Source organism: Sciurus carolinensis, chromosome 9 (genome assembly GCF_902686445.1).
Source record: "Sciurus carolinensis chromosome 9, mSciCar1.2, whole genome shotgun sequence".
NCBI classification, from domain to species: domain Eukaryota; kingdom Metazoa; phylum Chordata; class Mammalia; order Rodentia; family Sciuridae; genus Sciurus; species Sciurus carolinensis.
Window position 1 is genome coordinate 37,963,578 of NC_062221.1, and position 13,167 is coordinate 37,976,744.

Below are 13,167 nucleotides of genomic sequence, written 5' to 3' on the forward strand. Positions count from 1 at the left end.
GATTCTTGTATTTTAAATCATCATGTCCATTATTCTTCACCTTAAGCAAGCTTCTAGAGCAACTGAAGAATTGCAGCTGATGTTTGACAAGAAATTACATTATGGGTCATGCTATGGATACGGTGGGATAGGTTTTAATTTACAGAGATTGTATAAATTAAACAGCAATGTCTTTGTTTCTCTAAAGAATTCCAATGAGGCTGAAAAGATGCAGATAAGAGTATATTATATCAGTTGTGCCTGTTGTTGTCGAGTGTATTATTATCTGTCTTTTCCTCCAGAGATTAAAAAAAAAAAAAAAACCCAAGTATAATGTTCAAGAGTGCAGATGCTAGAGCCACAGTGGCTGTGTTGTTTGTAACTTGACCCTACTGCTTAGTTGCAGTGAGACATGGTGGCACTAATTAACTTTTTTTTTTTTCCTCCATTTCTTATCTGTTATGCAGATTTTAATAGTGCCTTCCTCAAACTATTGAGGGTATGGGATGATTAAATTTTAGTAACACTTATGAAATGCTGAAATCTTCCAGCATATTAACACAGATGTCTTAAGTATATAAATTGAATACTATTCTTGCATTTTAAGACAATGCAAGTTAACCATTGCATTCAGTTAACCATTTTTTAAACAAATGTCTTTCCAGTACTATCTTCATTTAACTCTTTAATTTACGATAATTTTCCTCAAGACTTTAATTTTTATACATAAAAATTAGAAGTAAACTTTGCTAAAAATGTCTTGAACCTTCTTATATGCTGTTCCTATAGATAACAGAGCTACAGTTTTATATTCTCTGAGAACATGAATGATATTATTCTGAAGTGTCAGGGCTTTTAATTTACTGTTAAGAAGTTTGTTGTCCATCATTCTTTCTTTTTTTTTTTTTCTGTTTTATTTTTTTAAGGTTTCAGTCCATGTATCAGTTTTGGATTAAAACATTTCTTTACCATGCTTGGAATCCATTCCTAAGATTTCAGGATTGACAATTTTCACCCATTCCAGGAAATCAATACCCATTTTCTCTTCGAGTTCTGAATCCATATCTTTTATATTTTCTCTTGCTAGGAAGTTTGGTAGCTCTTCTCTAATCTCTTAATTTCTTTTATAATATTTTTCTAGTTATGTGTTAAGCATGCTTTATTCAGAATAATTGCTTTAGCTACATCTTCTAGTTTCACTATCTATGTGTTAGTTATGGCTTAGATTTGGAATGTCCTCTGAAAATTCATATATTGATGACCTGGTTCCCAATTCAGCAATGTTCAGAACCGGAGCTTTTGGGAAGTGATTGGATCAAGAAGGTTCTGACCTCATAAGTGGATTAATAATTTGATGGCATTATTGGGAGAGAGCGGAAACTAAAGTAGGGAGACCTGGTTGAAGAAAGTAGGTGAATAGGTGTTGTGCCTCTGGAGACTATATCTTGTCCCTGGCTCCTTCCTCTTTGTCTCTGTCCTGGCTGTCATGACTTGAACAGCTTTCCTCTGTGAAATCTTTCTGCCAAGATGTTTTGCCTCATCATAGGCCCTTAGCAATGGAGACAGCTGACCACGAGATAAAACGTCTGAAACCATGACCCAAAATAAATCTTTCCACTTTAAGTTGATTATGTCAGGTATTTTATATACAGAAATGAACAGCTGACTAACACAGGGTCTCTGCAGATTTCTCAATACCATACTAGCTCAGCAATGACTTTTTATGTTTTATCCAACATTCAATCTCTTTCATAAGAAGGATCACTCAGGTTAGTCAGCCATATTGAAAAATGTGGAAAAATTAGAAAATGTTTCATCATAAGACAAAACTCTTTTCCATCTCCAGTATTTCTGCATGAAAACTGTTTCTGTCAAACCCCAAAATGTGTTTCTAAAAATTAAAGGTGTTGTTTCATTCTAAAGTAGGCACTTCGATGGGAATGGCTAGGGATATCTCTGAAGAATTAGGGAAGGAAAAAATAATTTAATTATTTATTACATTAGAGTCATGCACAAGCTAATCTCCCAATCATGCACTTTATACATTTCTACCTCATAGTTCCTATAAAATACAAATAATAGAATTAAAATGTTTTAAGATCATTGAATAGGGTACAAGTTGCCTTCATGTACTGAAGCAAAAGGGCTAATGCAAAGAAATAAACTGATACTTCAGTTCTGTTTGGGAAAGGAACTGGTAATTTCACAGCTGAGAAGGCCCATAGCTGCATGAATAGGAAACCATTGACTGTAACCTAGGTTTAAAAAAGAAAAAAAAGTCTTGGTGCCTAAGAAAACCTCAATCCGTATATGTTAGCTAAATCTGATTTGAGGCATGATTGAAAAACAAAAACAGACAGGCCCTTGTCACAGCCCAGAACTTATCTTGTTTTCCATTTTATTTCAACTAATGAGAGGGTTGCTTGGGCTACTGCAAACTGCCTGTTAAGAACTATTTTCAGTTTATTTGATAAAATAGATTTGGGGAGGTGGGGAATAGAAGTACTCAAAATGCGCGTAAGGTCCATCAAGTGCAGGACTCCATGGTATAAAATAGCACCCTGAGAAACAGACTGACATTGTCTTTTCTCTATCAATTTTTGTGCCTACTATCCATCACAAACATTCAAAACTTGTCTTGTACAAGTAATCCTTCATCTGATCTATTTTTAAACCTAGATCTTTTGTAGAAAAATTGAGTATGACCTGTTTTTAATCATGGTTTCTTACACTGTCTCTCTATGTATGTCAATGATTTTGTCCTTAGTTTGATTTAGACTCCTCTTGAAGGTAGAACCAAAAAAAGGTTGTAGTGCATTCATTAAATTATAATATGTGGTTCTTGTTCAGTTAAATGGACATTCAATACATTTTGTTGACCAAAAATAGAAATGTGAATCAAAATCTTTTACTGTTTTGTTTATCTCAGTGTTCAAATATCTGTGATAATACTTTGAATGACGACATAAGTATAAATAATTAAGGTTAGAAAGTGCATTATCCAAAATACATTTTATCAACTAAATCCTGAATTGACATTCTAATTAAAATAGGAAAAACATTAAACTTCAAGGGTTAGAAATATTTAATGTATTTATTAAAATATTATTGTTAATCATTTTATGTAATTATTTTCTTTGACTAGAATGTTTTTCAAATCAGGTAAGTAAAATGGTTTAATGAACCAATTTAAATTGTGTTTAACATCAATGGTTTAAAATGATATCAAAAACAATGTTATTATAATTCAAGGTGATAAAATCAATAATTACAAATATTCCTAACATCAGTTATTTGACGTGGGGGAAATTAAAAATGGTTCTGGAGCAAAGGATGTGTGAGATGGAGAGGTGGTAAGGCTGGGAATAGGCAATTGACGAAGGGGCCTCTGTACATGTAGCAAAGGCTAAGGTGCCAAGTAGCACATAAATGATGGACTTGTATGTATTAAAAATTGTACTGATTTAAATATGAAAAAGGCATAGTCCTAACAGTAAAAGGTGAAGGTCTCAGTCCACACATACAGTGATCTCTTTCATAGGACATTACTTGTAATCTTAAGGGTTCTACCCCCATAACTAAAGCATGTCCCATAAGTACCCACCTCTTAATATCCTGAATCCATAGCATTTCAAAATATGAATTTGGGATGGCATAAATATTCAGCATATAATCTGGAGTAGCTTAATTCATTTCAAGTTTTAAAAGATTATTTGGAAGCTATTTAATCATTATTAAATAGGGATCATAGGGTAAACCAAGAAAGACTGATAAAAGTTATTAGACTATCATAATCTTTTCATCCAAAGAATAAACTAAGTCAGTAACTGAGAAAGATTCCAAGAGCGGAATGAGCAGTGGTGCGTGTGGACTCATCCAGGATGGGTGAAGAACCCTGATTTCTTAGAGGTCACAGCAGGGGTCGTCACATCATGTCCTATTTTTCTCATCCTACCAAAAAAGAGGATAACATAGACCTCCAGGACATAAAAGGGTTAGATTTTTGATGTCTTCAGGATAGACCTGCTGTTTTTTTCTCTTCACTTTTTGCTTATTTTAATGACAGGGTATCACTGCCTTGTACAAGCTCAGCTCAAACACCTGGGCTCAAACAATCTTCCTGCCTTAGTCTCCTGTGCAGGTAGGACAGGTACTTGCCACTATGCTTGGCTCTCTTCACTTCTGAACCACAGAATCATACTTTTCAAGTGGAACCTAATGAAGAGATAGCAGCAGTCTTTTATTAGTTTAATTTCTTTTCTGCATTAACTTACAAGAACATCAATTAGGAATTTAAATTTTCTTATTTAAACAAATTGTCACTGGAGATAATGCATAAGAGCAGCTATGTAACATCATTTATGACATCAAATTTATCTCTCTATTCTGTTTTGGTTTTGCAGCATTGAAAAATATCAACTCATCTAAATGGAGATTTTCATATACTAATAGTAATGGTAAGATCTCACCTTGCATCTTATCAACTTGACAGGATAAACTTTGTGTTGAACTCTAAAGAAAAAGAAACTTATCTAGCAGGAATTAAAGCATGTTTCTTCTTCACAAATTAGCATTTAATGAATACTACATTTGTGTGAGTATGTTCATATAAACTTTCCTCAAATGCTAAAATTGTTTTTAAAAAAGTTATATACCTTCCCAATTAAATTTGATCAAATAGATGTGGCTCTCTTAAAGAACATATGCTAAAATCAGTGGTTCTGTGAAATAAGGTTTAAATACAAAAACTAAATCTCTTGCTTGTCAGAGATATTAAAAGCGTTGATTGGCTGCATCTCTCTAGTCACCCAATGGTTATTTGACAAAGTCCTTGAACAGGGGAACTGTCAAAGATGATGGAAAGTTACCCAAAGAAGACAGAAATTAGTGGAAAACTGTCTAAAACTAAATTGTAGTAGGTGAGATCAACTTTTGTGGATTGTTTTTCCTAACATCACATGAAGTAGGCCATCATAAATTTAATCAACTTAAGGAATCTGAGTTTGGAATTACTAACTGCCCCAACACATGGAAATAATGGGTAAAGATTCCAGGAATGAGGGAGACACAGGGGAAAGTTCATCATGTTTGTATAAACTTTCCTCAAATGCTGATTCTGGAATGTACATTTGTGGGGCAAGTCTCCAAGAAGTCGTGGAGAACATTTGACCCAGTTATTCCACGCTTTAGTATAAACCTAAGGGACTTAAAAGCAGCACCCTATAGTGATTCAGTCACATCAATATTTGTAACAGCTCAATTCATAATAGCAAAGCTCTGGAGCCAACATAGGTGCCAATCAACAGAAAGGATAAAAAAATTATGGTATACATACACAATGGAATATTACTCAGTCATAAAAAAGAATGACTTTATGGCATTTGCTGGTATATGGTTGGATATGGAGATTATTATGCTAAGTGAAATAAGCCATTCTCAAAAAAATCAAAGGTCAAAATTTCTCTCTGATATGTGGATGCTAACACAACAAGGCAAGGATGGGAAGAATAGAATTTCAGTATATTAAATCAAGAAGAATAAAGGAAGGGAGGGGGAAGGGGATAGGAAAGACAGTGGAATCTGACTTAACTTTTTATGTACATACATAAAATCACCACATCATGTACATCCATGTTTGTATAAATATGCCAAAACATACAGTACTATCCTGTAAAACTAAAAAAATAAAAATTAAAAATTAAAAATACTGAAAAAGTTTAGTAGAAATTTCAACAGGTGACAACTGTGAACTAAGGTTTATAATATCATTCTTGCCATTGTTATGAAAAGCTAGAAAGATAAATATCATATCCCAGATCTAAAGGATATGTCCTAGGGCAATGCAAATAAAGCTTAAAACTAAGCCCTGACAAGATCAGGGTGATTGGGACACATACTAATTGCCTGTTAAACAGAACTCATCATTTTTCAAAGGAAAGTAACACACTTCAGAACTCACAGTCCTAGTACACACAACCAAAATTACTACATGTGCAAGGAGTTACAAAAAAGAAATCAATAAATTGAAGTGGATTCAGAAATACACAGATATTGAAATAAAGAAATCAGGATTTTAATATAACTGTGAAAAATATTTTTTTAAACCCAGAAGAAAATGCTCACATAATGAAAGAAAATATTGGAAATTTGGGGAGAAATTTGGAATCTATAAAACAACAATGATCCTAGAACTGAGAAAGATTATAGTAAAAATTAATTAGGTATCATTGAGACAAGACTGGATATGACACAACACAGCTTCAGCAAGATGAATGTTGCCAAGAGGAATCATTCAAACTGAAGTAAATTAAGAAAAAATATTGAAAATAAGCAGATCTAAAATGACTTTTAGATCATATCAGATCATCCACCACACTAACCCCAGGTCTAAGCAAACTAGCGTGCCATGTTTATATCATCAGATGATTTGTATTAGCAGAGTTAGAGTCATTTCTAATGATAAAAGTATATTTCAGCAGCATCAATTATAAATTTCTAGACACCTAATAGTAGAACTTTAGAATACACAAAATAAAGAATAACAGAAATGAGGGAAGAAAGGTACAACACAAGATCATAATTGAAAATGTTAGCAATCCCTGTCAGTAATTGATAGAAGTACCCTTAATTCAGTAAGTATTTAGGAGATTTGGATGACACTTTAATCAATGTTGATTAATATTTATAAAACACTCTACCAACAACACATTTCTTTCAAGTTCAAGTTTATATGAAGTGTTCATGAAGACAGAATACAAACTGGAGCATAAAATAAGTCACAATAAATTTTATAGGACTAAAATCACAGAAAACATGGTTACAGCCTCAAAAACATTAAACTAGTAACTGAAAAGAATCTAAATAAAACCCCAATACTAAAATGTGTTTTATATAAGTAATAATATACTTTAAAAAATAGTACTCATGGATCAAAGACTAAATTATAAAGCTCATTTGAAAACTTGTTTAAATCAAATTATAATGAAAACAACATTTGTGAGATGCTTCAATAACAATACTAAAAGGAAATTAGTAGATGTGAGTGATTATATGAAAAGAACAATGTGTTAATATCAATTATCTAATTTTACATTTTAAGACTAGAAAAAATTCAGAAAAATTAAAGCAAAAGTTAATAATAATGATAATAATAAGTGAAATCATAGTACTGAAAACAGAAAAATCACAGAGAATCATGGCAAACACTGATTTTTTTAAAAAAGAGATGATTCATAATTATAAACTCTAGGAAAATTGACCAGGATAAAAGAAGCATTTTTAGTCTGTTTTTATTTAATTTATTTATTTTTTCTACGGTGTCTAAAAGACCTGATAAGAACAGTTCTTTGGGTTCCTGGTTTCAGAGTTCTTGGACCATAGAAGGCAAACTCCATTCTTCAGGGTCCCAGTGAAGCAGAACATCATGGCAGAAGGGTATGATGGAGGAAAGCAGCTGGGGACAGGCACCAGGGGGTAGAGAGAAAGAGAGAAAGACTTGCTCAGTAAGGAAAAAATATGAACCCCAAAGGCACACCCGCAGGACCCACCTCCTCCCGCCACACCCTACCGTGTACAGTTACCACCCAGTTAATTCTTATAAGGGTTAATGCACTGATTAGGTTCAGACTATCATAAATCAATCCCTTTACTTCTAAACTTTCTTCCATTGCCCACCGTCTCATACATGAGCTTTTTGGGGATCCCTCATATAAATGTGTTTCAATGGACATTAAAATGGTAATACAGGATTGTATGCAACTGGATAGCAATAAATTTGATGAATGAAATAAAACAAAAATATATTGAATTACAACTTATCCAAACTGACAGAACAAAAAAGGAAAATCTAAGTGAAATTTTATCTGTGAAAGAAACTGAATGTATAACTGAACTCATCCCTATGAAAACTCTACACTCAGTTTTCCTCAATGGAAAATTTTGTCAAACAAATAAGGAAGAAATATTATCAACCTTCCACAAAATGTTTTAGAAATGGAAAGGAAATAAAAACTACCCAGTTTGTTTGTGTTTTTGAAGCTATCTTAATTCTGATTCCAAAACCTGAAAGTATAGTATAAGAAAAATAGCCAGGTGCACTGAAAAACTCCTGTAATACAAGCAGCTCAGGAGACTGACAGGAAGATAGCAAGTTCAAAGCCAGTCTCAGCATCTTAGCAAGGTTTTAAGTAACTTAGCAAGATCCTGTCTCTAAATAAACTATAAAAAGGGTTGGGGATGTGGCTACGTGATTAAGAACCCCTGGGTTCAGTTCCAAGTACCAAAAAATATTAAAAAAAAATAAAATTATAAACCATCCTAATTTATAAACACAAGATGCAAAACCAATTAAATATTAGCAAATTAAATACATATAAATTTTGTAAAGGTTAAAACATAAAAGTACTAGTAACTTTTATTGCAGAAATGAAAGTTCGTTTCCACGTTCAAAAATCAATGTAATTTAGAGATCAAAGGAAAAATAGAGAGACACCATATGATAGCCTCAACAATACAGAAAATGTATTTTTCCAAATTCTGTACTTGTTAAGACAAAAATATAAAAATAAAACCTGTGAGTAGAAGGGCAACTTCCTCAATCTACTGAAGACCATTTACTTATTAAAAATCTATTAAATCTTGGTATTCACAATGACAGTTCCCTTATATCTACCTGGAATCAAGATCAGATGAAAAAGGAATATATCCAAATAATATAAGATCTCCAATAAATCTAACAAAATTTATTAATAGACATGTCACAATGAAGAGAGAGAAATGGCTGATTGAATACATGAAAATGTGCCTCACAGTTTTAGTGATCAGATAAAGTGAAATGAAGTCCCCAGTGAAATACAAAACCCTCCAAAGTGGTCACTTAAAAGTACTGGTTTAAGCCAAGACATGTTAAAAAACAAACACTCCCAATACATTGTTTGCAAGTGTTCTATAGAGTCGACACATACCAACAAGAACCCAGAAATTTCACTTCTAAATATTTACTCAAGAGGAATAAGAAAACAGGACCATGTGCACATGGAGTAATAAGAAGGAGTTTATTTAAAACATTAATTAAAATAAGAAAAAGGGTTATCAATATGTAAAAGAATTAAAAGGGGGAGTTTCTCATAAAAATGGCCATAGTGTTCAGATATTAAAAGGAAGAATCTACTGATATATTATTTTGAATGGAAGAATCCCAAACAAAAGGTGCACAGATACCATTTTTCTATGTATTTGGATTTCAAAAACAGTTATTAAAGAGGAGGGATTGACTACCAAGGACCTGGGAGTCTTTCTGGGGCAATGCTAATGTTGTCTTGGTTGGGGTATAGATTATGCAACTTAATGATATATTAAAAATGATTTATCAAAATTCTAAAAACCATACTGAAAAATCTGTACATTTGACTGTGCATAAATGACACTCAACTTAAAATATTTAATTTTGGACAGTTCTCTTAGTTTCTATGTTTGCTGTACTTTTGATTCAATTCATTAAATTATTGTATGTTCCTATATTTATAGAGCTTATATCTATTTTTCTTATTCATTTCCATGACTTCTTAAAAGAGAAGTTACCTTTAATTTATTACCGCATGTATATTCCAAGTCTATTTGAATTGGTTTTAATGACATATTAAAACTTTATAGTCACTTGCTTGTGATTTCCTGTTGTGTTTGGTATTATAGAGAGACATTTCACACAGGAGATTTGGTAAATATTCTTTTCTACTATCTTATTGTTATTCTAGCATTACTTATATTAAACTAAGTAATCACACTGGAATTTATTTCTCTTGCAGATTAGAATAAAAAACATCAATTATTTTTCCTTATTTCTACTTGATTACATATTTTTCTATTAATGAACAAAGTACCTTGAACAAAGTTTATTTCTGAGCTATTTCAGTTATATCTCTGCTGTCATGAAAATATCAGATACTTTAGCTACTGTCTTATAGTATATGTAAATATAAAAGCAAAATCCTTTTACTGCTAATATTTGACCAGAACATTCTTTATTTATACTTGTTTATTCTCTCAGAATAACTTTAACATATGTATTTCATAGTAAGTAAATGTCATTGTAAATTTTATATGAAATCTATAATTTTTAACTTAACATCTTATTTTTTGTTCCCACTCATACACAAGAGTGGGAACAAATTTTTGTCTTCTTTATGTAAGTTAAGAACATTATTTTCATTAATTTTTTTGAATAGATTATTCTAACTTCTTATATCTTTATATTCAATAAGGAAACAATTTTCATTTCAATTTAACTATTTTTTGAAGCTACATGAAAACTTTGTTAAAATATTTTAACAAGAATATTTCACATTTAAAATATGAAGGGTAGAATATGATTTCATGGTATGTATTCCAAGATTCTATTAACTTGTAATTTTTATTGCTTTGTGTATAGGGATAAGTTTCGTTTTGAAAAGAAAATTTCTTCAAAGTTTAATTTATGATATATTGGTACTAGACTCCCATTATTCCATCTGATGTTTGATGATGAAATTATATTTGTAAGACATGTAATTCTAATGGTTACATATTAGGAAAGTGGAGAATACCTATACATTTTGTTTTTATTTCTTTTATAATTCTTTTCACACGACTACGAAAACTCAACTGAATTGCAGTTAAGAAGGTGCTCAGGATGTGAAGAGTCCATCACATAAACAACAGAGATTTTGAATAGGTTCTAGAAAGAAGATAGCATACAGTTCATATCAGAGTGCCTGAAATACTATACCTAAGAGTTCTCCAATGACAAGGCAGCAGTAAGATATGGACTGGATTTCATTGTTGGAATTTCCTTGAGAGCCTGCAGGTACAAAGACAATCCAAAATGAAAGGATTGAAAACCATAATGTTTGTTGAAACACTGATCTGAGAGCCCTCTCCCTCCACCCTGTCGTTAAAGGTGCTATTTAGTCCTTGACTGAAGGAAGAGAAATTCTCTCCAACAAATTAGGGCAACTTTTCTAGAAATGTTTGGAAATGAAGAGCTTCAGCCTCTGATCAAAGCCTTCCATTTGGGAAACTTAGAAAAGAAAATACTGAGTGACTGTTGGTCTGAAGTGGAAGGTGCCATGTGATGGGATCTCCCTAAAATTCATATATTAAAATAAAAGGCAGGAAATGACCAGTAAAAATTACAAAGACACCTACATTATTCAAACTGATAACTCATTGCAAGTAGGAAATTGAAGGAAATTCAAATTCTTAAAAATAAAAGCAAATATGAACTTAAAGAAATCCTGAAAAATAAAGTACTTGAAAAAAATTCCAAATATTATCTTCAAAGGGTTTTTTTTTTTTAAAGAAAAATCATGCACCATAAAATAAGGATGGACTGACTTTAAAAAGAAGCAAAAAGAATTGAAAGGATAAGAATTGTTTACAGTTGAAAATTACAACACTTTTAAAGAAATAGAAGCACTGTGATAAATTGATGAGCCTAAAGAAAATATGAGAAAAAGGAAAGAAAAGCTCATGAACATTATACCTGATATCAGTTAAAATGACTATTGGAATGAGAAGACAGAAAATATATGGGAGAAAACTAGCAAGTATTTAAACAAAAATTTCCAAAGTTGGGAGGAAAGACAAAATTTCACACTGAAAATTCTTGACGAGTAACAAAGAAATGCACAGCTAGAAACACCCCACTGTAGGTCACAAGCAAAAATAAAGAAAAACATCCTAAAGATACTCAGAGAAAAAAAAAATCACAGCCTACAAAGCTTTTCAGTAGTGTTGAATATTAGAAATCTCCAAGGAAGGAGACTAATTTTCTCTAGAATTTTGTGTTTTATTACATTCAAGTGAGTGAAAGACATAAGGAATATTTCTACTCATAACATTATTCAGAAAATTCTCCCCCTCCCCTTGTATCTTTTTTGAAAATATTCCTTGTGGATATACTTTGGTAAAACAATGCACAAACCCCAGAGAAAACTGTTGGAACCCAGAAAAGGGCTAATTAACTTCATAAGCAAAATTTTAAAATGTAATAATTCTGAGGGGTATTATTACACGGCTGGCCTAAAATTAACTATTTAATTAAAATATACAAAAAAGGTGAGTTCTTCTAATGAAGTGATAAAGAATGCACTTATTTCTCCCTTTATAAAGAGCACAAATTAGAAACCTAAGAATTCTTTTTTAAACTATAGAAGTTATCATCCAAACATAAAGCTACTTAGAACAGGAATTTGATTATTTGATGAAACGAGGACATTAATAATATGGAGATTAGAACATACTTATGTCAGAAATATAAATATATATGTATATATAACCCATATACATATATACATATATCTTCATTATGATCTAAATCACAAAATTTATCTCAGGTTAATAGTATTTAGATGTTCAATATGCCCATCCAGCTTTTTCCATTGGTATTCAATTTTCTGAAGTAAATAAGAAAAAGAAGACATAATAGATTTTCCAACTAGAATATGGTATGGGGACCTATGGAAAGTTATACACCCTGAAACATTCTCACACTCAAAATATAAAGAAATACCAGGGCAAATAAACACTGATTCATGCAGAACTCAAGTTAGAATAAAAAGGAAGATATCCACTCAGACCAAAACATTTAGAGGGAGCAGCTAATTAGAGCAATAAGAAAATGTTGAAACCATAAGTGCAATCAGAGAAATTACAGAAACCTCGGCTTTCAGTGCAATTTTAACAAGAATATTCAACAGGGAAAAAGACTTTGACCTTTCCTGAGGAGATGATAACTAACCAGAGAACCTGATGATGAGAACTCGATCCTGGCAACGTTTGGGAGAAGAGATTTCTGGGAAATGGGAAACAAATATGGAATACCCAAAGTAAAAGGAGATTGGAGCAATGAGGCTGTGGCAAAGTAAGCAAGAAGAAAGTGGTAGATTTTGGTTAAAATCAGAAACACAAGTCAGGCACTAAGACTTTAGAGCTATGATAAAAAGTTTTGATTTACAACCAGAATTATTAGGAAGGAAACTACTACAGTGTTTCAGGTAAGAGTGATAAACTCAGATTTTTTTAGAAAAAATCAAGATGACTTAGCTGAATGAGAGGCATAATGCTTTGTTGCCTATCTTGGATTCTGGCATGGAATATGAACTAAATAATGAACAAATGATTGTGCAGTCGAAGCTGCTATACAAAGAATAA